At 39.9% G+C, this 27,650-nt stretch overlaps 2 long non-coding RNA genes across 3 annotated transcripts in view; one reads left to right on the top strand and one right to left on the bottom strand.

The window, feature by feature from the left end:
• The window catches only part of LOC144825036 (uncharacterized), a 112,122-nt gene that overhangs the window by 12,738 nt on the left and 71,734 nt on the right, over positions 1 to 27,650 (top strand). The window lies entirely within an intron of this gene.
• On the bottom strand, positions 19,478 to 27,561 carry LOC144825035 (uncharacterized). The gene is made up of 3 exons (XR_013609247.1): positions 27,438 to 27,561; positions 20,431 to 20,506; positions 19,478 to 19,525 (listed from the first exon to the last, which is right to left on the bottom strand). It is a non-coding gene; the product is annotated as an uncharacterized LOC144825035 (long non-coding RNA).

Genomic DNA, 27,650 nt, shown 5'->3' with positions numbered 1-27,650 from the left:
TTGTAACTTTGCACAGCTTGCTTACTCGGGGCAACTTTCAGGTTGGTTTCACTTCTTCGTCAGTCTGGTCAGTAATCAATTCTTCATCACTTTAGTCACTTATTTCCAAGTTTTCAAAGTCTTTCAACACAAGATAAGTCCACTCAGGACTCTGATACTTGTTATTCAGTCTTTTTATTCGGGCACTCCGTCTCCTGGTTTGTATCACAGACGGATCAGATTGACTTGAGACTTCATTCACCTGCTCAGGTTCTTCGTTAATTGTCTTTAGTCGCAGTCTCAGTCTCTTAACAAATCTAGGTACCTTGTCTCCTTTTCTGAGTCTTTTAACTGGCACTGTGTCTTGGCTTTCTTCAAATGCTCTTTTATTTTCGTTCAGTTGTGGCACATTTGTTTCAAGATCGTCTTCTCTGTACTTTCCTAACTGACTAGGTCCAGGTCTTTCATCAGCTTCTTCTGCCTGGTCACTAAACTGGCCTTGTTCAGGTGTATGCTGATTTTGGCTTTGGTTTGTTTTGTTTCCTTCTTCCTGAACACAATTGTCTAGCCCTATCTGGTCCTGGTCAAGCACTTCGAACTTTTGATTTTCTTCTTCTTGAACCTCCGCCCTAATTTCTATCTGTCCCTCTTCTGGCTCAGGAGTTCTTGGAGGAGTGTCAATTACCTGTTCTTTCCCTATCTGGTCCTCCTCATAATCAGATTTGATTTGGATTTTGATGATCTAAGTATCTTCCTCTATACCGGTCTCGTCCTCACTATCCCACTGTCTATCTAAATAGGTTTGTCTTCTTGTTCTCACAAGATCTATTGTCAGGTCGCTTATTGGGACCCAATCATCTTGACTGGAGCTCGGTTGTTCTTCTTCAGCTGCTTTAGGACCGATATCTTGGGACTCCTCAGCTGCACAACCTTCAGCCTCAGTTTCTTCAGGTTCAGTCAAATTTTTCTTATGGCTGGCATGGATCCACCGTGGTACTCCTGCACATTTTACAGCTGTGGTGGTAACCAGAATTACTTGTCGTGGTTTTCCCCACCTCGGTGCAAGGCAACTTTTCCGGGTATGTTTTTTTATTACGACCCAATCACCTGGGTTCAGGTCATGTGCTGGAGTTGTTGGTCTAGCCACAAGTCAAAATATGTAATTCCCTTTGGGCGAATTATCATGGAAAGACAAATTCTTACCAGTAGGCACATATACACTCAACAATTAATAATATCAAATCATAACAAGGAAGCAATGCAAAAAATATTCAAAAGGTTTTAAGAAAAAGCACAATAATAAAAGTAGATCTGCACAGTTTATTACCATACACTATAGTTTGTTAAAAATGGGAAACATACACAGAACAGAACATTATATACAAAATATATCCAACATTTCAGTAAAAAAGGAGGTACAGGTAAGGGATTCAATTCTGACAAAAATACAGAATTTTCCTTAATTTGTTTTCCTAGTATTACTCCTTGAGCATCGACGCGTTTCGGTGGTGTAGTTAATGTTTAGCCACCTTCATCAGGACAAAATCAATGTTTCCCAATGTTTCTGAAATTCAAACAAACCCAATCTTAATACAGTTTAATAATATATTCACACACTTTTTTTAAAAGAAAAAGATAACATTTTTAAAAAAAAACATAATGTATACAGATATCTACAACCCTCGAACATTGCTTCCATGTTATACAAACAAACAATATATACAGATACAGCACAACAATAATTGCGATTACAGAAACATAATTCCTGATACCGATTGATCATATATCTAAGTATCTCAAGACGGTCTCTAAAGATCTCTCCAAATGTGAGATTTATTATTAAAAGTCATACATAGTACTCCAGTAATTGAGCATGTAGCACATCCTTACAGTTCAAAAACTAAGTACTCCCATGCAGGTTTATCTTTGGACAAGAGAGGTGGCCATTTGAGAAGAGCATGATACATCACCTACCTCAAAAGCTATATATCGTACAATCTAGGTCAGGGGAACTCTGCCTCCTTTCCAGTCTCACAAGATGTTCGTCCAGCGAACTATCTCTTCAAAGTTAAAATGATATTATCCTATATGTAAAAAATGGATAAACATTATATTTTAGTGTCAGCCCCCACCATAATTATTGAGGCGTGGTGTTTATTGTCACACTAAAAGATTCGCTAGTGCACGGCTCCAATTAGCTAGTTGAGTTTCTTCAATTATTAGTATTCACTACAAGAGCGCTCACCTTCAAATTTATCTGGATTATCATAAGTGGACAACCACACTAATATTCTACGTAGTTCCTCGACTTCTTAGCTCACCACATATGCCACTTATCAGTGCGTATAACTCTGTAAATAATTAACAGAAACGTCATTATGGACTCTACCAGCTTCAAAATTCGAACGCCTATTATCAGAGAAGAAAAACAAATGTCACTCTTATAATATCTCCAAAATAGAGAGAGAAACGTTAAATAGACTAAAGGAAGATGGGTCTCTTACTATAAAGCCAGCAGACAAGGGAGGTGGAGTAGTGGTTTTTGACACAAGGAATTATGAGCAGAGGATGCTTGGATTGCTTGATGTGGAGGAACACTACGTCCGAACCACTGAGACTAGCCTTAAGAGAGTGGCAGACGAATGCTTACAGCTACTGACTGAAGCTAGGGAGGCAGGATTTATCTGTGAAGATGAATTTCGTTTTTTGAATAATCTTGAACCAAAAACACCAGCCATCTATGGCTTACCTAAAGTCCACAAGAATAGATTGGATCCACCAATGCGACCCATTGTGAGTAGCATAGACTCACTTTTAGAACCAATCAGTAAATACGTGGACCACTCCTACGACCCCTTGTGTGCAGCCTAAGATCATATGTGCGAGACTCAGCACATATTATATCAATGGTGGAAGGTAAACCGTTCTGTGGAGAGACTCAGTGTCTGGTCACCCTTGACATTGAGTCTCTTTACACGAACATCCCACAGGCTGACACAATAGAGGTCATAGATGGACTTCTATCAGATCAAGACCTTGGGGGTGCAAACAAAGATTCCATAGTTGATTGTGTGAAGTTGATTCTGACAAACAAGAACGAATATTTTTGACAATTAAAGGGGACCAGCATGGGGGCTACCTGTGCCCCGAGTCTGGCATGTTTGTATGTTGGTAACTTTGGGGCCAAGCACATTGATAATGAAATGGCGCCTTTCTTCGAAAATGTAGCGGGCTGGTACCGCTACATAGACAATATTTTTTTCATCTGGGAAGGCTCCATTGAACTTTTGGAAGAGTTTCTTCTTTGGATTAACTTAGGTGATCCAAATCTGAGGTTCACATCAGCATATAGTACCGTAAAGGTTGATTTTTTGGATATCTCCATTAAAAACTGCAATGGGGTTCTGGCTGTCGAATTATTCACGAAACCCATGGCAAAGAACACACTTTTGCATTACTCTAGTTTTCACCCTAAATCACAAAGGGAAAGTATACCTTTTAGTCAATTTCTCCGTCTTCGGAGGAATTGTTCTGACATTAATGATTATTACAAACATGCAGATGTTCTTAAAACGAAATTTAGAGAGAGAGGATATCCGAAGGAACTTTTGTCACACTCAATGAAGAGAGCGAGATTCTATGATCGTGATGCACTGGCTCAGAATGTAAAAAAAGAAAAGGATCCCCTTAACAAAGTTGTGTTTGTCAGCAAATTTTCCAATATGAGCAACCAGATCAAAAATGTGGTAAATAAGCACTGGCATATCTTAAATCATGAAGAAGAATTGGCCCTAGAGAAACCTCTGTTCGCTTTTAAAAAGAACAAAAACTTGCGGGATCTATTGGTACATACGTATAGAGATGAGTTGGTTGATAATCAAAGAACACTAGATGGCACAAAGGTAATTGGAACAACCAAATGTGGGATGTGTAACATCTGTGCTCAATGTATTGTAGGATCAGAAATTGTGTGTAACACCAAGACAGTTAAATGTAAGACTCACAACAACTGTAGAAGCAAGAATATTATTTATCTCTTAAAGTGTCCATGCGGCCTCGGCTATGTTGGAGAGACAGGGAGGGAGGCACGCATGAGGTTTCAGGAACATAGATCAGCCATAAAGACAAAAAAGATCACTGCCCCTATTGTCGCCCATTTTTTAGAGAAAGGACATGGGGAATCAGATTTCCACTGGTTTATCTTGGAAAAAATTAAAATAGGCAAGAGAGGTGGCAATATTGTCTCTAGAAGAAAAGAGAGAGAACAGTGGTACATTTCATATCTCGATACTGTAAGAAGAGGTTTGAACTCGAGAGAGGAATGGGATCGCATTATTGGAGCAGTGTAATTATACCTCCTTGCCTTTATTTATAGAATATATGAGCTATACCCACTATCTCCACCTTGCCAATTCCTGATCATGAGGATCTGGGATGGCATGCTGGGTACTATAGGGATCAGTTTTTGTTTGCTAACATAGATCATAGAATGATAGATAGAAAACTAACTTAGAGTCATAGGACTAGCCATTGAAGTTGGAATCTAGAGGAATTATTCACTCCCAAGCTTTAGATATTTAATAATTCTATAATTGAATTCCATCATTCTACTTCATGATAACAAGCCACTACTATTAGATACCCATGCCATAGGAAATAATAAATATATACCGATCTGAACAGCATATCGTTCACCTGCTTATTTCTGGCAGAGAACATATAGTTTTTGGTTATACCGTGTATTAAGGAAGTTATATATCTTTAACATCGATCCTACGCGATAGCCCGAAAATGTATTTTGACTGCGGGCAGTGTTTACATTCGGGTGGAAGTGAGTTTTTTCCAGCCCTGTCTTCATGGTATAATCCTCTGTTTGTCTTTACAACATCCGAAGCCATGTGACAGGAAGGTTTGTGGCATTTCCTGGATTGATCGCGTATTTAAATCAGTGCCTGGAACGGCGGTTTGTTTGCCGATTCCAGCCACGTTTGTTCACACGCGGGACGCTTTTGCCTTAGCACCAGAGGTAAGGGATCGGTCGTGCTTGTTTTAATGCGACCGGAATAGATAGAATTAAGCCCCTATGTCTCGTGGTGTCCGTCGGTATATTCAACAGGGAGTGCATGCTGCAAATTTTGCAGCGCGATCAATTATCGTGCTTGTTTTAATGCGAGCGGCGTAAGTTGAACTAAGCCCCTATTACTTGTGGTATCCGTCTGTATATTTAACAGGGAGTGCACGTTGCAAGTTTTGCAGCGCGACCAATTATCGTGCTTGTTTGAATGTGACCGGCATAAGCTGCATTAAGCCCTTATAACTTGTGGCATCCGTTTGTATTTAACAGGGATTGCACGCTGCAAGTTCTCCAGCGCGACTAATGATCCCCGCATTCTGTGAAACCTATTAACAAGTAAGCCATATTTCTTTGCGCTGGCTGCTTTTGAGTTAGATATCTATTATCAAAACGATACCCTAAGTAGAGTGTAAGAGTAATATGTGGACTCTCCCTCTATTTTCTTAGGGAATGTCTATACTTCAATCGTATGAGTCTTAAAGACCATACCCATACCGCGTGTGAGGCACTTTCACTACATATCTGTGTAAGTATAATGGGGAAGTGTGCTGATAATAGGCGTTCGAATTTTGAAGCTGGTAGAGTCCATAATGACGTTTCTGTTAATTATTTACAGAGTTATACGCACTGATAAGTGGCATATGTGGTGAGCTAAGAAGTCGAGGAACTACGTAGAATATTAGTGTGGTTGTCCACTTATGATAATCCAGATAAATTTGAAGGTGAGCGCTCTTGTAGTGAATACTAATAATTGAAGAAACTCAACTAGCTAATTGGAGCCGTGCACTAGCGAATCTTTTAGTGTGACAATAAACACCACGCCTCAATAATTATGGTGGGGGCTGACACTAAAATACAATGTTTATCCATTTTTTACATATAGGATAATATCATTTTAACTTTGAAGAGATAGTTCGCTGGACGAACATCTTGTGAGACTGGAAAGGAGGCAGAGTTCCCCTGACCTAGATTGTACGATATATAGCTTTTGAGGTAGGTGATGTATCATGCTCTTCTCAAATGGCCACCTCTCTTGTCCAAAGATAAACCTGAATGGGAGTACTTAGTTTTTGAACTGTAAGGATGTGCTACATGCTCAATTACTGGAGTACTATGTATGACTTTTAATAATAAATCTCACATTTGGAGAGATCTTTAGAGACCGTCTTGAGATACTTAGATATGTGATCAATCGGTATCAGGAATTATGTTTCTGTAATCGCAATTATTGTTGTGCTGTATCTGTATATATTGTTTGTTTGTATAACATGGAAGCAATGTTCGAGGGTTGTAGATATCTGTATACATTATGTTTTTTTTAAAAAATGTTATCTATTTCTTTTAAAAAAAGTGTGTGAATATATTATTAAACTGTATTAAGATTGGGTTTGTTTGAATTTCAGAAACATTGGGAAACATTGATTTTGTCCTGATGAAGGTGGCTAAACATTAACTACACCACCAAAAACGCGTCGATGCTCAAGGAGTAATACTAGGAAAACAAATTAAGGAAAATTCTGTATTTTTGTCAGAATTTAATCCCTTACCTGTACCTCCTTTTTTACTGAAATGTTGGATATATTTTGTATATAATGTTCTGTTCTGTGTATGTTTCCCATTTTTAACAAACTATAGTGTATGGTAATAAACTGTGCAGATCTACTTTTATTATTGTGCTTTTTCTTAAAACCTTTTGAATATTTTTTGCATTGCTTCCTTGTTATGATTTGATATTATTAATTGTTGAGTGTATATGTGCCTACTGGTAAGAATTTGTCTTTCCATGATAATTCGCCCAAAGGGAATTACATATTTTGACTTGTGTCTACTGTGGAACCCTATCCCTTTGGTCCTGGGGTCCCTCTCTCTTTTATTAGAGTTGTTGGTCTAGCAACAGCGTCTTCCCCAACCTGGTGAGAGATAGATCGCACTTGGTCAGTCAGTTCTTTGCAGTATTCTAGTACCAAATCATCAGATATGCTTATCGGTTTGTATCCTGGCACCCATGCTTGCCGCATTACTCTTCCCATCAGTATCTCATGGGGACTCAAGCCCGTGTTCCGGTCTGGAATACTTCTAAGTCCCATCAAAACAAGTGGCAAAGCATCCGGCCATTCCATTTGAGTGGATTCACACATCTTTCCCAATCTTGATTTGATAGTGCCATTCAGTTGTTCTACCACTCCAGAAGCCTCTGGGCGATATGCACAGTGCAGTTTTTGCGTGATTTTGAATGCTTCACAGATTTGCCTTATCACTTCACTATGGAAATGTTTTCCTCTGTCTGATTCAATTGTGACCGGGAATCCGAACCAAGGTAAAAGTTCCCTAAGTAACATTTTGGCTACAGTGAGGCTATCATTCCTGCGTGCAGGGTAAGCTTCCACCCCTTTTGAAAACAGGCAGACAATGACAAGTATGTATTTCATTCCTCGACAAGGGACTTATTCAGTAACTGAATAAAGTCAAGTTGTAGTCGTATGAAAGGGCCCTCTGCTTTTCCAATCTTTCCTGGCAATACTACAGTTTTCTTTCCTGGGTTAAATTGCTGACAAACCAGACACCTCTGGCAGAGTTTCTGAATTTCGAATTGAACCATGCCTGTCTAAATATGCGTATCATAGCATCTCTTCCCAAATGTGTGTCTCCATGTATCAACCTAGCCATAGGAGCAAGCAGACAGTCGGGCAACACAGGCATACCATCAAGGTAAACAATGACACCATCTTCATCCCTTCTCTGACAACCAAATTTTCTCCAATTTTCCTTTTCTTTGGGCTCTTCTGAGTCCTGTAGATCTCTCACTTCTTCCCATGTGTTTATTCCTTCTAGCATCATAAGTTGGGAGGTGTTTCCGTTTCCCCCAACGTTTTTATTAATAGCCATTTTGTACTTTGCACAATGTTGGGCTAACTGGTCAGCATATCGATTACCTGCTGTCACTTTGTCATTGCCAGATTTGTGAGCAGCACACTTGACCACAGCCAATTCTTTTGGTAACTTGATTGCTTCCAGCAAATCCTGTACATAATTTCCATTTCTGATAGGAGTCCCTGAAGAAGTCAGGAACTCCCTTTGCATCCACAATTGTCCAAAGTCATACACAACCCCATAACCTAGTGGCTATCAGTGTATATGGTTATTTTCAAGTTCTTCCCAAATTTACAGGCTCTTGCCAATGCAACCAATTCAGCTACTTGAGCAGACTTCACTCCATGCAAATAGGATGCTTCAACTGGACCGCCCAAAGTACCCACTGAGTAGGCAGCGCTTAGGCCTCCCTCCTCATGTCTCATGCAGGAGCCATCTACAAACAGCTCATAATCTTCATCAGTTAAGGGCTCTTCTTTTATGTCTGGGCGTGGTTTTGTGCTATATTCGGTCAGATCAATGCAGTCATGCTCAACTTCTCCCTTCACTTCTGCTGAGAGTGATTTTGGTAGTAGGGTAGCTGGATTCAGAATATTACATCTGGCAATGGGCACGTTTCCTGCTCCTACAAGGATTCTCTCATATTTAGTCAGCCGACTAGGTGTGAGATACTGTGTTTTTGTTCTTGTCAGTAAAATTACAACTGCATGTGGAACATACACTGTTCCAGGATGTCCCATAACAATGGATTCACTCTGTTCAATACTCATGCATGTTGCAGCTACTGCTTTCAGGCATCCGGGTAATCCAGCTGCCACTGGGTCCAATGTGGAAGAAAAATATGCCACTGGACGTCTGGTTAAGCCATGAATTTGGGTCAGGACTGAAAGTGCACAATTGTCTCGCGTGTCACAAAACAGTGCAAACTCTTTCGAGTAGTCAGGCATTCCTAATGCAGGAGCTGTACACAGACATTCTCGTAATTTCACAAAAGCTGACATGCTTTCGTCATCCCACTCCACTGGGTCCTTTGCTCCTTTCTTGGTCATTTTTATCAATGGTTTTGCTAGAACTGCAAATCCCACAATCCACTGCCTACAGTATCCTACAACTTCAAGAAACATTCTGATTTCTTTCTGGGTGTTTGGCAGTTCCATATTCCGAATTATTCTAATCCTTTCTGTGGTAACTTTCCTGATACCTCTCTCTATCTGGTGCCCCAGATATTTTACCGATGTGGTACAGAATTGTAGTTTGTCTGGCGATACTTTATGTCCTCCTTCACCTAAATGGTTCAGTAAGGCAATGGTGTCAACAACACAGTCTTTCCTGCTTTTAGACACCACCAAGAGGTCGTCTATATATTGCACCAGGACTGATTTTCCGGGCAATATCAGAGATTCAAGGCATTTTTTCAGAATTTGATTAAAAATTGAAGGACTCTCCGTGTACCCCTGAGGAACACGATTCCAGACGTAGACATGACTGTCGAATTCAAATGAGAAAAGAAATTTGCTGTCTGGGTGCAATGGAATCGAAAAAAATGCATGACATAGGTCAATGACGGTAAACCATCCAGCATTCCACGGTATTTGGTATAGAATTACTGCAGGATTTGCTATGACAGGACAGCGAGGAACAACAATTTTATTAACCTTGTGCAGGTCCTGTACTACCCTGTATTTACCACTTGGTTTCTTTATGCCAATTATGGGTGAGTTACAAGGACTGCTCAATACCTTTTCCAAAATGCCTGCTTCCAGCAACCATTTGATTTCAATAGCAACCCCTGCTTTTACTTCTGTACCCATTTTATACTGTCGAGTATTTGGGTAGACTGCATCTTCTTTTATTGCTATTTTAATTGGGTCAACATTTGCCATTAATCCTACATCTTTTCCAGTAAAATCCCATACCTCCTCTTTCACTGTCTGTTGGAGTTCCTCGGGTAAGCCTTGTATTGTCAGTCTTTTAATTTCTGTGTCTGGTCTAGCTAGCATTAATTTGTATATTCCATCTTCATCTGGGGTCTGAATTTCAACACCATTTGGAGAGCAAAAGATGGTACAATTCATTTTGCACAACAAATCTCGTCCTAGTAGGTTCACAGGACTTGAATCACAAACAACAAATCTATGCATCTCTTTAAAATTCCCTATTTTAATTTCCATAGGTTCTGTAACTGGGGTACTAATTAGCTTATTAGAAATGCGCACTACTTGGATCGCTTCTCCCGAGAGGGGTAGGTTTGGAACGTCTGCTGTTCCCACAGTAGAACGGGTAGCACCAGTGTCCAACAGAAAGGTGACATCATTTCCTTCAACCTTTCCTTCAATGTATGGCCCTGACTGGTCCACCGGCAAGGAGGGGTCAAGCACGCACTCCTCGTCCTCCCCCCTCAGACACCGTCAGTAAGGTTTGTCCCAGAGGAATTTTCCATAGGAACCATTCATCATGGCTACAGCCCGAACATCTGAACTGAATTACACCAAATTTGGCAAAGAGGCAGTCCTTAGTTCGTACTCGTGCCTTTTGCTTAAATGGTGTAAATCTGTTCAGTACTTCCTGAGAAAATGACATTTAAATGTACATATATATCTATGGACGCGGTGGATCCGCGCACCCTAAGCGCACCGTCCCGATCGCGCGCTGAATGCTAATTGGCTGTCAAGTGGTTGTCAACATTCAAAACTAGGAAGTGTTTGTGCCTCGGTAGATGCGAGGCTGAAGAAGTTAGTGGAATAAGTGTGCAAAATGTATAAAGGGGGCAGGGTAGAAATACCCTGACCCTCTAGACCTACTTAGGCAGGGTGCGCGCAGGGTGCGCGGATCCTGTCATAAAAAAAACAAAAAAAACGGTGCTTCTTTAATAATTAGCCCCCGGGGGGGCCAAATCCCAGGGGCAACATTATTACATTTAATGGGGGCCCAGAGGGGCCCCTCAGCCCCAGGGACTGTCACCCTCCGGGGCTACAAAATAAATAGTTGGGGGGCTCCAAGGCCTCCCCAGCAAAAAACGTGGGTGGGGCACAATAGCCCCCCCAAGCCCCGGGGACCACCACCCCCCAGGGCTTTGTGTATTTTTGGAGGGGGGCTACGTGCCCCTCCTTCTGGAGCCTTGTTGTGGCCCTGGGGAGCGCCACTCCACAGGGCCGGCTCCTGCAGTGTCCTGGGGTGCCCACTCCCGGGACACTGCAGTTTTCTATGAGAGGGCCGGAGATTTGTGGCTCCCTCCCTCCCATAGCAAACTTGGTTTGGATTTTGAAAGATAGAGCAGGAAACCTGCTCTCTCTTTCAAAATCCAAACCAGATTGCTTTTCCACACGGGGAGCTGCATGTTAGCAGCTCCCCATGTGGAAAAGCAATGCCGGCTCCCGAAGGATGTGGGGAGCCGGCTGGGACCGTGGGGGCATTGGGGCTCCCCCCACGGTCCTTAACATTTTATGTAAGCCCCGGGGGATGGGGCTCCCGTGGATAATAGAAATTAGTGATAGGGGGTATTTTTTTTACGGTCAAATTAGGAGTCGCGTTCCCAGTGCAGCGCTCAGTGCGGCCCCCTGGTGTGAACGCGTTGGATGCACGACTCCTATCGTGTAGGGTGCGCGACTGCAATGCATTTGGTGCACGACTTCTACGTGTAGGGTGCAGGACTCTGACTAACTAAGTACACAATTGTGTTTCAGGCCTACAATTCAACAGTCAGTATCCATATACTCCAGCAAACACTATGAATTTTATATGATTTTACCATATTTATTCATCTTATAATTATTCAATTGTGGTATTTGTATCGAATTTGCTAAATTGCACAGTTATTGAACAGGAGTATTTCTTCCATGTGTATCCGGCAGATACTCTGTATTACCTATGCACTGTCACTTTAAATACCGGTCACTGCCTACCGCAATTTGCCATGTGATCAAGCTTGGTTGGAGGCGAAACGCGTAATGGCGGCTGGCTGGCTGAAAAAATAAAACCACCTTGAATTAGCACAGAATCTGGGTCTGCTTTCGTCATTTGTGCAGAAAACTTCGGCGGCTGCCTGGTTTGAGTGACGAGCTACGTGCATACATATATATATATACATACATATATACATATATATATATATATACATACATATATATATATATATATACATACATCAAAGCTCGAAGGTGTCCACCTTTGAGTAGCACGCGAACAGCAGCTTGGTTTATGTATAGGTGAGGACGGGGATCCACTCGTAGACGCCGCTCCGTACGGGATCTGCCCGACGCGTTTCGAAGCTCCATATGCTTCTCTTCAGGGGCTTTAACGGAAGCGGTGTGCGCAACCACCGACCCACTTCTCCATTTTATATGCAACACACCCACCGATGGGAGGCTCAAATGAGACTGTGCATTCTGGGAAGTGTGGTCCAGGAAGCACACAATCAAGTCCTGTATGGACTCCACAAGTGGGCCCGTCCTCGATTCCAAGTACGACTGCTGCTTCACTTTCGTGACCCCCAGGGTACCGGGGTGGTGCATACTCTGCGGCTGGACGGCCGCGTATAAATCAAAGCTCGAAGGTGTCTACCTTTGAGTAGCACGCGAACAGCAGCTTGGTTTATGTATAGGTGAGGACGGGGATCCACTCGTAGACGCCGCTCCGTACGGGATCTGCCCGACGCGTTTCGAAGCTCCATATGCTTCTCTTCAGGGGCTTTAACGGAAGCGGTGTGCGCAACCACCGACCCACTTCTCCATTTTATATGCAACACACCCACCGATGGGAGGCTCAAATGAGACTGTGCATTCTGGGAAGTGTGGTCCAGGAAGCACACAATCAAGTCCTGTATGGACTCCACAAGTGGGCCCGTCCTCGATTCCAAGTACGACTGCTGCTTCACTTTCGTGACCCCCAGGGTACCGGGGTGGTGCATACTCCGCGGCTGGACGGCCGCGTATAAATCAAAGCTCGAAGGTGTCCACCTATATACATACATATATACATATATACATATACATATATACATATATATGTACATACATATATATACGTACATACATATATACATATATATACGTACATACATATATATATCCAACTGATGCAATGGACATTTTCTCTGAAGCCGTTATTCAGGATCTACAAAACTTATCTAAACTTGAAGAAGACCAAAAAGGGAAAATTAAGTGGAAACTCTCATTCCAGCAAAGAGAGGCCATATCTAACCTTGAACAAGATGACTCAATAATAATCAAGCCGTCCGATAAGGGCGGAAACGTGGTTATCCAGAGTCGAGAAAACTACTGCAAGGAAGCCCTACGTCAACTACAGGACCAGAACAATTATATGCCAGCAACTGAGAAAGAATACTTGGACAGCATCCGTAGTTATCATTCTCTCATTGACAAATGGCATGGAAAGGGCATACTGGGAAGGGAGGAGTATATCTTTCTACAAAACAAACAGCCCAGACTTCCAAGCTTTTATCACCTCCCGAAAATACACAAAGATGCCAGACAACCACCAGGGAGACCGATTGTGTCATCCATAGGAGGATTGACCGAGAACATGTCGAGATTTATTGACTCTTTCTTGGCTCCTTGGGTAGCTCAGCTGAGCTCATATACTAAGGACACTAAGGATTTCCTCAGACAGATACAGGATGTGGAGTGGGAGGATGATTTTATAATGATAACAATGGACATTTCAAGCCTCTATACGAGCATCAGTCACTGTGATGGGATTGCAGCTACTAAGACTTTTTTGAATCTACGTCCGGCACGCCACCTGGAACACAGCAGAATGATTTTGGAATTCATGTCCTTTTGCTTAATGAATAACATCTTTGTCTTTCAGAATCAACGATATAGACAAGTCAGGGGGACTGCCATGGGTACCTGCTTCGCCCCCAGCTACGCAAATTTATTCGTGGGCTGGTGGGAGAAGCAGGTAGCCTGGGCGGATGACAAAACTGATTGGGTTGACAAAATATTATGCTGGAGAAGGTACATTGACGACCTTTTCCTCATTTGGAGAGGGTCAGAGTCTTCAGCCTTAGAGTATATACAGACACTCAATCAGAATGATTTAAATCTGCAATTCACATACTATACTAGTAAAACTGAAGTGAATTTCCTAGACCTAAGGGTCTTCGTTGATTCTGGTACAATTCAGACTGCCCTCTTTAGAAAAGAGACGGCAGGTAACTCTGTCCTCCATGGGCGAAGCAGCCATCCAGCCCCCCTGGTTAAGAGTATCCCCTACGGGGAACTGTTGAGGATAAAGCGCAACAGTTCTCTGGACAATGACTTTACGGAGGCTGCCTGCAGAAGCGTAACACGCTTCAAAGCACGCGGTTACTCCAAAAAAACACTCCAACAAGCTGAACACAAGGTGAAAGCTATTGATAGGAAAACCCTGCTGACTGACAAGAGGATGGCAACAACCAAAGGTGGGAGTGGCATTATTAGACTGATAACGAACTATTCGGTGGCAGCGAATAGAATTCGAGCGATCATGTCCAAAAATTGGGGAATTTTGAGATCCGACCCCCTAATAGGGAAGGATTTACAAAAACATCCCATGATCACCTTTAGAAGAATAAGATCATTAAAAGATAGGTTGGTCACAAGTCACCTTGCGAGAGAGAAACCTAAAGGAGACCTACAGGCCATGCATGGGTCATACCCATGTGGGAAATGCAAGGCATGTAGTACCAGCCAGAGAGTATTATCCTATCATGTGCCACATAAAAACACCAAGATCAGGATTAGCAAGTTTATTACTTGCTCAACCACATTTGTGGTTTACTGTCTAACATGCCCCTGCGGACTTAGATACGTGGGGAGCACCATTAAGGTGGTTAAATTACGGGTTTTGGAACATCAAAGGGCCATCGCTAACAAAGATGAGAGCTATCCGATGGCCCGACATTTTGCCTTATGTCACAACAGTGACAGGACCCTCCTAAGCTTCTTTAGCTTAGATTGTGTCCCACAAAACATAAGGGGCGGGGACCTGAAAATGAAGCTTAGGCGTCTGGAGTCCAGATACATTGTGGACCTCCAAACAAAGTCACCCGGAGGTCTGAACGCAGGGGAGGAACTTTTATCACACCTTTGAGAAACAGCAATCGATAACAATAGGGCTGAAAATATAAGTGTCTCTACCTGAGAATATTTTGCTTTATTTAAGAATTATAATTAAATTTCTGTTGGTAGTCGGGCATTTGAATCCGAAATTAATCTATGACATTGGGTTATTTAAGCTAAAGTGTATGGATAGGAATGCATGTCATTAATAATACACAGAATGGGCCATCCAGGCCATAATTGTAAATAAAGAACATTGGTTATAGGTTAGATGATTGGAATCAGCCTACAGATGCCCTTTCCCAATGAGAGTGTGTATTGATTTAGTGCAATGTGGGTCTGGTTGACTTACAGAGAACGAGTTGTTTATATCAACAAACACGATGAATCAGCCCATCCAGGGCTCAATAATGTAAATATTGTGTATATAGCATGTAAATAATTGTCCAACTAATGTAGTCGGTCTGCTTAATATTCGGTTTGTGTTGACCAGTTCAAACATTGCTTGATTGTTTTTGTTTTGAATAATTTGGGTAATCAACCATTCAAAGATGGCGCTCATACATTGCAGAAAGTGGTCCATTGTTTGTTTCAATGGTTTTGCTTTATTACACTTCCGCCTTGTCGCCGCCAGCTGACACTGACGAAGGCAAGAGCTGAAACGCGTCTGTTTGAGATTATTTTGCGCAATAAAACTTGAAAACGAAGTTTAACCTGCTGCGAGTGCTTTTCTATTGGTTTTTTGGAACCACGGAGCTCGAGATATACATATATATATACATATATTTATATATATACATATATATATATACATACATATATATACATATATACATATTTATATATATATTCACTGAAAAAACCATAGGTTATAGACCATATATAGTTAGGAATTAGCATTTACAAAACCTTGAAAATTCACTGAAAAAACCATAGGTTATAGACCATATATAGTTAGGAATTAGCATTTAAAAAACCTTATTTTACTCACACAAAACCATTGAAATTCCATATATAGTTAGTTGCACTAACTATGTATCGCGCACCCGCAATCCACTGCTGATGATGTCACATATTACATCATTCATGACATGGTCAGTGACATCACTGATGACATCACTGATGACATCTCAAATGACATCACTGATGACATCACTGATGACATCTCATTTGACATCAATGACCACATCACTGATGATATCATTCATGTGACAATACAATGCATCTCCTCACATTTTAATATAACCTCTGTTTCACCCAGTGTTAAATACAGAGTATAATTTTTGAAACCATTGACACACCAATACTAGTTACTACATACGTACTCACTGATTCCTACGTCTACACACACATTCACTCATTCACCCATACAATCATTCATACATACAATCACTCATCTTTACAACACTATCATATGCACTCATACACCTATACAGACACTCACACTCTGCCACTCATCCATGGAGTTACTCACACACCTAGTCAGTCCTGTAAAGAATCAATCACACTTCCATTTTCTTGTCTATACAGTTAAACATAGAGCACCTTACATTTTCAAACATATAGTAACACATACTTACTTTCTTATACAATCATTGATACAAGTACACATTGATCTGCACAGAGTCACACACCTCCCAGCCAGCCACACACACACTCAGTCTCCCATACAAATACTTGGACAATCAATCAATAACCCATATAGTTAATCATATAGCTACTGATCAACACATGCAGTAGTTTACAGAACAACAGACATAATGATGCACAAATTAAGACAGTTTAGTCACTAACCCATGCACTCAGTGAGACACATTTAATCACTCACTCATACATTCAGTCATGCACCTACTAAATCCTTCGTCCAGACAGTTATACATCTACTCATTCTTCAATATCTAAAACATATTTAAACTTTACAGAAACACACAGTCACTGGATGATGTCATCAGTGATGTCATCAGTGATGTCATTTGAGATGTCATCAGTGATGTCATCAGTGATGTCACTGACCATGTCATGAATGATGTAATATGTGACATCATCAGCAGTGGATTGCGGGTGCGCGATACATAGTTAGTGCAACTAACTATATATGGAATTTCAATGGTTTTGTGTGAGTAAAATAAGGTTTTTTAAATGCTAATTCCTAACTATATATGGTCTATAACCTATGGTTTTTTCAGTGAATTTTCAAGGTTTTGTAAATGCTAATTCCTAACTATATATGGTCTATAACCTATGGTTTTTTCAGTGAATTTCATTGGTTTTTTAATAGCTAATATCAAAACCTTTACAATGTATTATTCTTTAAAAAGAAAAATATTTTTTACATGTTTTTTATACAATTTTTTTTGTATTTTTTTTGTTTCGCTCCCAGTACGCGTACCGGTTAGCTTCCCGTTAGCTCAATCCGGAGGCGCGACCCGGTACGCGAACTGGTAAACGTTCCTTTTGCGCACCTCTCGCGTTACAAAACAACATGGTGACGCTTCGCGTCAGCATGACGTTTCGCGTTCTCGCGTAATACGTCATATTACGTGCTACGTTTGCGTACCCGGAAGCGCACCGGTACGCGAACCGGAAGCGATCCGCGGCGCGGCGCCGACCGCGTAATGTAAACATAGCAGGTCATGTGACTCGATAATAACACTTTTCATTGGTTCATTTCACTTTTGGTTTCCTAATGATGTAATACAAGGTCATGTGATCTAAAATGGACACTTGTCATTGGTTTAGAACTTTTGTTTTTCCCAAATGATGAAAACCCCTCCTTCTTTCATCACTCTGACTTTCATCTTGCTGAGAGAAAGACCCTTTATTGAGACTTTGTGATGGCTTCATTAGTAGCTTCAGCTGGTGCTAGCCCACCACCTCCACCAAATCCAAGAAAGAGAGGACCACCTGCAGAAGTAATTCTGCAAGAAGAGGAAGAACAGGAAGAGGAGGAAGAGCATGAGTTTTTGCCAGAGGAGCCCAGGAGGTACAATCGACAGGAGAATTATATCTGGCAATTCTACAGAATTCCTAAGGGGCAAAAGAAAGTGAATGCTCGTTACGTGTTTTGCCGCATATGCGGTGACAGATTGTCAAGGGGCACCGATAAAAAATATAGTTATGGGAATCATACTATGCATCGGCATATGAGTAGGTGGCACCCAAATAACTATAGTGCTGCCCAGCTACGTGACCAACAACAACATCCCCTCCAAATGGCAAGAAGATCGGTGGTTCCAGAGGTGTCGGGACCAGAGGCGAGGGAGGTGATTGCAAACATCCAAATGTTGTTTGGTCACGTAAAACAAGTGTGCGTGGAATGTGGCGCTTTCATCTGCTACAGAGAAAGTAGCATCACTTTGATTTTGCGAGCAATTCAAAATCATATTAATGTTTGCACAAAACGCACCAAAAAATAAATTCATTTTTTTTTTTTGCTCCTGTTGAGCCCTTTATAATGGATCGTTTTTGTTTCCCCCCCCCCCAAAAAAACCAAAAAATTTTTAAAAACGTTCAGAAAATACAAAAAAAGTAAAAAAATGTTCAAAAAATACTAAAAAAAATATAAAACAACAAAAACATAAAAAAAAAAGTTCTTTTCAGAACTAACTCCCCATTATAAAAAAATTAGTAGAAAATTTGGAACTCTGCCAACCTGTATTTCTCTTAGTTCGCTCCCGGAGCGCTACCCGGTACGCGTACCGGAAGCTAACCAAAAAAATATTTTTTAAAAAAGAACAGTAACTATAAGGGAAGGAAATACACAGTTATGTTAAAAGAAAGACAGCTCTAGGGAGTAAAATAAGGATACTGTTACCTACAATCCACTGTTGATGATTTCACATATTACATCATTCATGACATGGTCAGTAACATCAACAGCAGTGGATTGTAGGTAACAGTATCGTTAGTTTACTCCCTTTAGCTGTCTTTCTTTTAACATAACTGTCTATTTCCTTCCCTTATAGTTACTGTTCTTTTTTAAAAAACATTTTTTTGATCAGTCATAAACAGTGACATTAATAGAAACAGAGAGAGTGAACAAGAGTGAAGAACTATGGTCCTCCTGAGCCACCCTCAGAAAACCAAGGGGGTCAAGATACATCTACCGTGCCCCCTTCTACCTATTCTGAACATTATTTGCCCTCCATCTTGTATCTTGATTCGAACGAAACACAAAATGGTGGACTGCCATAACGCTGCTGGTTTGCGAACCGGGCAACTTCCCAGGAAGCGGTCCCCAAAAAAAAAAAGTTGGGAAAGTAATTCACAGACACTAAGAGTAATAGAGATGGAGTGAGTGAACAAGACTGAGAAACTATGAGAACAGAGGGACTGAGAAAAAGAGTGGAAGGAGTTGAGTAAATAGGTAATAGAGAAAGGAATGAGGAAAGTAGCAAAGGCAGGAAACTGAGGATTAAAGAAGTGAAGCAGTGGATCTAATAGTAGGTGAATGTGATAGAAATGTAACGAAAAGAGTACAACTATTTACCTTGTAATTGCTGTTAAATTAATCACATTTTATTTCTATACTTTCAATCTGTGAAAGAGAGAACCAACATTTAAAAAAAAATTAAAATATGTATTTAAAAATTACAAAAGACAAGGGAAAATATTGAAGGACAAATAGTTTTTCAACAACTTTGACACTGACAGAAGCTTCTGCTTCTCCAGGTCCTCTACACATTGCTAAAGATATACATTTTAAACTAACAGTATCTTGATGCAGATGAAGTGAGGACTATCTTAAAACATGGTGCATCTTTTGCATTGCTCTTGTTTCAGAAAAGTGTCGCTTCAGTATGCCAATAACATGTCTCCTATCCAGAGATTTGTTTGAGGTGAGGCCTACTCAGAGTTCAAGATGAGATTTACACTTGTTGAAGTGTACAGAGGAGATAATATCTGTGAAAGTCTACTAATGAAGTGAGTCATGTCCACTGCACTCTTCAACAAAGTAGAAACCTCCTATGTTTCCCTGGACAGACCTAAACTTGATCTGCACAATGTGATTCGTAATGATAGGAAACTCAAGTGATGTAATTGAAATATGTGCAATTTATTTTGCTCATTTCACAATCACATCACTTGTGTTTCCTTTGCTTAGGTATCTCATTGTGCAGATGTAGTCCAGCATATGAAAGATTACGTAGAAGTGCAGCACTGCATACAATAAATTTAACACTTACAGAAAACTCACCTTCTCCATGCCTCCTACACAGTTCTACATATACATCATAAATGCAAACAGTACAGAATTAATTATACATGTTAAATGGTTTATTTTTGCTGTTCTCAGAATGTATCAAAATTCACTAAAAACAGTGACTTGAAGGTATTCATCATGTAACAGCGGGGAAAAAAAAACACAATCAAAATGATTGTGTTTAAAAAACCCATACAACATCAGAAAATAAAATTCAGAACTCCTTAAAGTTAACTTACTTTCCATGACGTCCAAGGATGTCCTATAAACAGCTTACACTCTTTTGTGCTGTTATTACTTTCAGCCCGCCACTTTCTGAAAGAAAAGCTCCATCGTTTTTAAAAACACGTTACATGCAATAAATGACTTCTTGCTCTCTACCACTATTTTCCACAAGGCCAAATCTAGTCAGAGATATTTATAACTCTTGGATTTCTTGTAAGCCAATCCCATCATTTGGCATTTCCGCAACTTTCAGAATTAAAATGTTGAAGATCATTTTCACAATCCTGGAATAATAATATCTTCCCCTTCTTGGTCAGTCATGTTCTACATTTCCTATGACACTGATACTGCTTAATATGAAGCAGACTTACACTACCTCTATGAGTACTACAATTATTTAATTCTCTACATCACTTTTAATCACAAAGCAATGTAAAACAGTAGACAGCATTGCAGACTTACATTCCCTCTACTCCATGTTTTGATTGGCTGCTTCAATTAGCTTATGAAAAGAAACAATTTTTCTGAACTCATTTAAAGTGCACATACATCTCCATAATGTCCAATCCTTTGATTAGAAGTTATGTCTCTGAACTACACTTATCCTCAAGGCCAAATTGTGTAGGAGCCATTAGAACTTCTTGAAATTCCACAGATCATATCCCGAGATTATTTTCCTAAAATTTTGGTTTTAAAAACACCAGGTAAGAGTTTTTAAGGTCATACGGCAATTTTTTTTTGAAAATTAAAACAGAATCATTGCAGAATGACCATCCATTTCTAGACTTTAAATAAGCTGTGTAATGTCCTGATGATATTGAAGGGCCGTCATGATATATAATTGCTGTAGTTACAAAAGTCCTTCCTGATATTGACAACTGCGAAGCTACAAATTTTTTTATTAAAGTTGTCAATTTTGTTCCATCAGGCCTACATCGTTGGAACATTAAAATGACGTACTGGCCATATTTTCGTATAAATAATGTGGACATCATTTCAGATTTACATTGGCTACACTCCATGCTGTGATTAGCAGCGTTTACTAGCTTATTAAAGGAGACTGATTTACTGTCTGGCAAAGTTAAATATATAAATCTTTCTGAGTCTACACTAGTAGTACTTGATACCATACAGTTCTCGCAGTCATGCTGCCATTGATAAGAAAGCCCAAACAGCTGATCTACATCTACACCTTCAGCATGTAATACATCAAGCATATACATTAAAAACTCCTGACAATCTTGCTGAATATTTTGAGAGAATTGTGTTTGCCCTGAACATCTGTCTAACAGGTTTCGAATTTCAGACACACTTTCTATTTTTGTTCTATCTGTGCTACATTTCTCTAACACAGAATTCAACAAACTGCAAAATCTTTGATCAGAATTGACCACAATCTCTTCTTTTACATTTTTTAGAGAAAACAAAACATTCATTACTACATTAGCATAGCAGTTGACACCAGAACTGTTTTCAAACTGAAAACCAACAACATCTTCAACAGAATCCTCTTTGTTTCTGCTTGTAATTTTAGGTTCATTCACTTTTTGTCTTTTTGCTACAACCTCCCCAGTATTGTTCTCATTTCTTCGTTTCCGGCCTACCAGACGTTTCTCAAACAAAGGAAACTGAGGCAAATGTGGCGCATACTCTCTTCTTAACCTATTGTATTCCTTAACACAATCTAGATCTGCACAAATGTTTCTGACATCACACTCAATCAAGTACAATCCCGATAAAGTTCTAACTCGTGACAATGCCACATATGCCATACCCTCCTTGAACACAGAACTGCCAATATTCACCAATGCAGTGTCTACACTTAAACCTTGCGATTTATGAATTGTCACCGCATATGCCAAGCAAACAGGGAACTGCTTACGGCGAACATATAAGTCTTTTACAAGCAAAAATCTAGCAGAACAACGAGCAATTAGCTGTACTTCCTCAATGCCATCAAATTTAATTTTTAAAAATTCAATTCCATCTCTATTTCTGTATTTCACAAAATCAACAACATTACCCATTGATCCATTTACCAGACCTCTTTCAACATGTAAATTCCTTCTTAAAATTATACGGCAGTTCAAGCACACATTCAGAGTCTTTTCAAAACCTGCAGTTTTAGATATAGTCTTCTCTAATGAATCCAATTTTGATTTCAGATTCTCAGACAAAATAATTGTTGATCCCATATGCTGTACTCTATCAATAGCTTCCACTTTCACAATCTCTTGCTTTTCTATATGCAACATTTTGTTGTTAAATTTGGCACATTCTGCAAGAGTTGGCATCAAACATATTCCAGATTTCTTATCAGTAATTTTCTGAAAAATATTCTCAGGCACAACATCTTGTTCTGGATATAAATTTGACAGTAATCGTGCATGTAAAGCTTCTTTTCCATGCTCGGTCACTTTTCCAATTCTAACATCTTGTAGAATAGTCTTGTAAACTTCATCCTTTGCCTGACGCATATTTTCATGCAGTTCAGCATAATTGAAGTTTAACCATATATTGACGTTGCCAATGCTGCCTAGGCACTTCCTGGTATCTTCATGCGTGAGCATTTTGAACACAGGTTGCCCTTTCACTGGTGTCAGCTGCAGAAGATCTCCGAAAACAATGATGTGTTTGCCACCAAATAACACATCATACTCTGTTTTGAGAACTTCTTGCATCCTCAAATGCACAAAGGCAAGCATGACATTGGAAACCATGCTTACTTCGTCAATGATAAGAAGTTTCATTTTCCTCAAGATTCTTGAAACTTCAAAACAAGCATCTCCAGATAGCTTGTGATATTCTAATTTGTTGTCATGCTCCACTGGCAGCATCAGTAAACGATGTAAAGTAATCCCTTTAATATTATGTGCTGCCAGTCCAGTTGGAGCAGTGACAACACAAGACAGCGATGACTCTGTCCTTTCCTGCAAATAGCATGAAATTGCTTTAATGAGGAAACTTTTTCCAGTTCCCGCTTCTCCACTCACGTACAGTCGGACAGGCTTCAACGACGTACATGAGCACTCTTTCTTATCATGACTTAATCCATGATCAATTTGCATGGTAACTTCGTCATATATTTTCCTCTGCTCAACGTTGAGTTGCCTTTCCAACTCTTCTAAGTTAACCACATCCTCTTGAGCATGTGCCATGGCTCTTTCCACCTCATTCATAGCAGTGGCAGCTTCATTTTCAATAAGAGGTCCTCCTAGTGGATCCTGACTCAATGAAGCAGAACTCTGACTGTCCTGAGAACTGTCTCTGGCAATCTCGGCTGCAATTGTTGCTTCCTGCTCAATTTCCGCATTCAACATTTCTACATATTTGGGAAAAGCAGGACATTCTATGGTCTCCTTGGCGGCATTGAAAGAGTCTTCATAACAGAGGAAATCTCCAAGCAGTTCCTCTTCTGCACGCCAAGGCTTGAAAAGTTGCAAAAGTGCTAAATAGAAAAACTCCTTTTTTTCAGGAGATTCGCCACTCAATTTTCGATGGTTTATCAAGTGGCATTTTCTTTGCTTCACCAGACATCCCTCACTTCCTATTACAGCATACACTCCTTTCTCAGTATCTTCTTTGATGTTCCTCTTGAACATGTAATTTTGCAGAACCTCATACAGACAAACATTCTCGAGGTGACTGCTTCGATTTGGATAATATGTATCCAACATGTTGGTCTTCAAAATGTCGGTACTGTTTGGCTCCTTTTCCGCCAAATACTCAATTTCCCGCACAGGTTTGAGAACTCGATTACGCGTTGCAGCAAGACCAAGACTCGCCCAAACGATACTCCTGGACTTGGCATAGAGACTTGCTGAAGACAACCGGTCAGAACATTCGTACGCTCCGATTTCTCGATGCGACAACATCTTCAGACTGAAACTGTACAACTTCTTGCTGAGGCTCTTTTCATGGGAAATGTCCTCCCACATATCCTTCAATTCTGTCTTCTCTTTTTTGGTGATGTAAGACGTCACATACCGAGCCACAGCCATACAGTTATCAGCCACAAACTGTATATCCATGTTAGCATTCCACATGGACAAAATCACCGGGTTGTAGTCGTTGATGTACTTGGACTCTTCGTTCCTCTTCAAATTGTAAGTGTTTTTAGGTGATTTCTTCATGACATTGTGTCGCAGCGAAGACATCAAACTGTTTACTCTTCCTTTAGAAATCACCGGTCGTGGATAGCCGAAACGACATTTAGTGTAGAACTTGTCCTTGTTTCGGAATTTACGACGGCAGTACTTTCCACATCGATGGCTTTGGAAACGCAGAACTTTTTCTCTTAGGCTTTTCTTCTCCTTTGCGTTTGGAACAGCACACGTAGAATACTGTTGGATGAAACTCATCACTGAGTCATCTGGATCCGTTCCAAATTTAGGTGCATCCTTGATCCACAGCAACATATGTATATGAGGAGCACCTCTTGCTTGGTACTCCTTTCTCCAGAAGAAATCCAACACCTCTCCAAGAGGTGGATTCTTCTTATTCATGATGAAAGACATCATAGCTTCAAATCTATGATTGAAGTACCTACATACATTGACTGGATCCAAAGAGCACAGTTCTCCGGGTGTCTTGAATTCGATGTTTTCTACGTTAGCATTTGCCTCTCGTAGAAATTCAAGTAAGTCTTCCCAGCCATACTCGGCACAGCTCAGAGTGAGGAACCATGTGGGAGTACCTAAGTTCCTCAGCATACATTTTAAATCACCATGACGACGGTACCAGTACTCATTAGTACCACGCTGACACGCCATGAGATTAATCAGGTGAGAATCCAAAATACTATCTTGGACATTCACTTTATCCATAAAATCACTTGCCGAGATGTTTTGCATGTGTATACCACTTTTCAAGATGTGGTTCACTGCATATGACAGTCCAGACAGATCGCTTTCAAACAGGAGATGAAACAAATATGGAATGCATTGTCGAAACCTAGCATCTCCTGCATACAATCGCAAAGTCCGGTATTCAGAAGCAGGAATTTGATGAGGTCGCTCATCATATCTTCCTCCCTGACCTGTTGGAAAAAGCTGTGGGAAACACCGAGCTTCCAAACTTTGCTCCCAAACACTAATGGGACTCCCTTTGGCTTGTTTCATTTGAAACAACTCAATAGCATTCCCCATGACTTCCTTTGAATGCAAAGGATGAACACTATAATGTTCATATATTTCCTCACTAGTAGAGAGTTCTACTTTCTCAATTTGACCAGCACACAAATCGCTATCCTCTTCCTCACTTACTTCCTCTTCTTCAACATATACATTCTTATAGTATTTATTATTTTTTTTCAAATACAATGTTGCCTTTTTAACTTTCCTAACATCTACTAAATCTTGCCATATTTTCTTATTCTTTGTCGGAACCCCATTAACTAAGATAACCAGAGGTTCCTCTTCCACTTTTTCTACTCCAATTGTGTTAATGTTTTTCTTCAAATCTAGAGGCAAATAAACAACTCTTCCCTTTAATCCTCTCTGTAAATCTGATGGAGGCAATTTCCCTGTCTTTGGCTCCATTCTTACAATAGCCTGAAAGGGATGGATACTTTGAATCAAAATAGATTCATAAGTATTTAAGTCCTTCAATTCAGAAGGAATCTCAACCAATTCCAGATTATTATGAACTGCTCTAGCAGGCATCTGGTTTTGTTTTAATTTGTTACAACAATAAGTACACACACGTTGATCCAATCCCAAATCAAAACAATTTTCTACCATCAAGTATGTTGCAAAATCCTTCCATTCACTATTATTTTCCCTTTCACTTTTTGCATATAAATCCACTAACTTAGTCTGATTCTTATAATAAGTGCGTCGACAACACACACAAGTGAAATTAGGCCTCTCACTTGATTTCATGTCAAACGTCGCAATTTCCCTCTGGAAATTATCTGTACTGGAAACATGTACAGTATCTTCCAAATGACCCTCTATTTCTTGCTCAATTTCAACATTCTCCTCTTTACTTCCAAAGTAACAAAACTCAATTTCTTCACATATATTCCTCACATCTATTTCAGAACCATGCAGAAGAGCAGCACATAATTGTTTCAGCATAATTGCTGGACTCTTAGCATAATACAACAGTCTAACTAACTTCCTCACTTTGTTATGATGCACTGCTAGCATCCTGAAATGATGAAAAACACTCTGGCATACTCTCCTGGAAAGACAAGCCAGTGAATGACCATGCAAACCTGTCACTTCTCTCACTCTGCAAGGATCTAATTCTTGCAACAACCTCATTTTCTGCTTCAAACTTTTCTTGTTAAATGACCGTACAAAATCACAAAGCAAATTGATAGAATCCTGTCGCACACTGCAAATACTACTACACTTCCAGGTGTACACAGGACCCTTAGCACGTCTTCCTAAAACCTCATTACCTAACAACTCTTCTGCCTCTGTTGTCACAAGTTTTTCTTTTTCAACTGGACAACCATCTTTCACTTCATAAGCACGACCACTGATGTCAACTGCATGCACCAAATCATTATCCTGGAAATAACTCTCTTCATTAAAAAATGCCTCACAGCTTGAACTATGTATCCATTCTCCAGAAAAAACTTCACAAAAATTACTACGATTAACTATTCTCTTCCATCTACTATTTCTTTTGAAATCAAAAATTGCCTTGTTTAGCTTCCTAATTCTATTGATTATCAAAATAAATAACTTACGTTTAATTTCAAAAGCCTGATCAATAACTTTCTCAACTTTTTTTTTTCTCCTATAAAAAACTAATTTCTGTTGACCTTTCTTAATATTTTTTAACAAATTGCCAATTATCCTGTTACGGAACATTCGTTTACGAATCTCCGTAAACTGTTGTTTCCTTCTACTATCATGCACAGATTTATCTCTTGCTCTAGCAGTAACATTTTCATTTGTCCTTTTCTTTCCATTTGATTTACTTGTGTTGTTATGGATTGAAACATTTTCTGTACTAATATTTTTTTTATTTGAAATATTTTTTATGAAATATTTAGAGCTCTTACCCGGTGCTTTCTTCATCGCTTGAGAAATCTTTTTGTTAGAGGACTGCTGCATTTTTTTTTTCTCCTGCTGTCTTTGACGTTTTGCAGCCTTCATCTCTCTTATTTTTGTAGGCATAGTTGAATCTGAGGAAAAATATAATAAAAATGTTAATAAAAAAATATTATCAAACAGTAAATCAGTAATAGTGATCAAAAACATAACACACTACTTGA

Source organism: Lissotriton helveticus, chromosome 3_1 (genome assembly GCF_964261635.1).
Source record: "Lissotriton helveticus chromosome 3_1, aLisHel1.1, whole genome shotgun sequence".
Lineage (NCBI taxonomy): Eukaryota > Metazoa > Chordata > Amphibia > Caudata > Salamandridae > Lissotriton > Lissotriton helveticus.
This window is presented reverse-complemented; position numbering and strand designations above follow the sequence as displayed.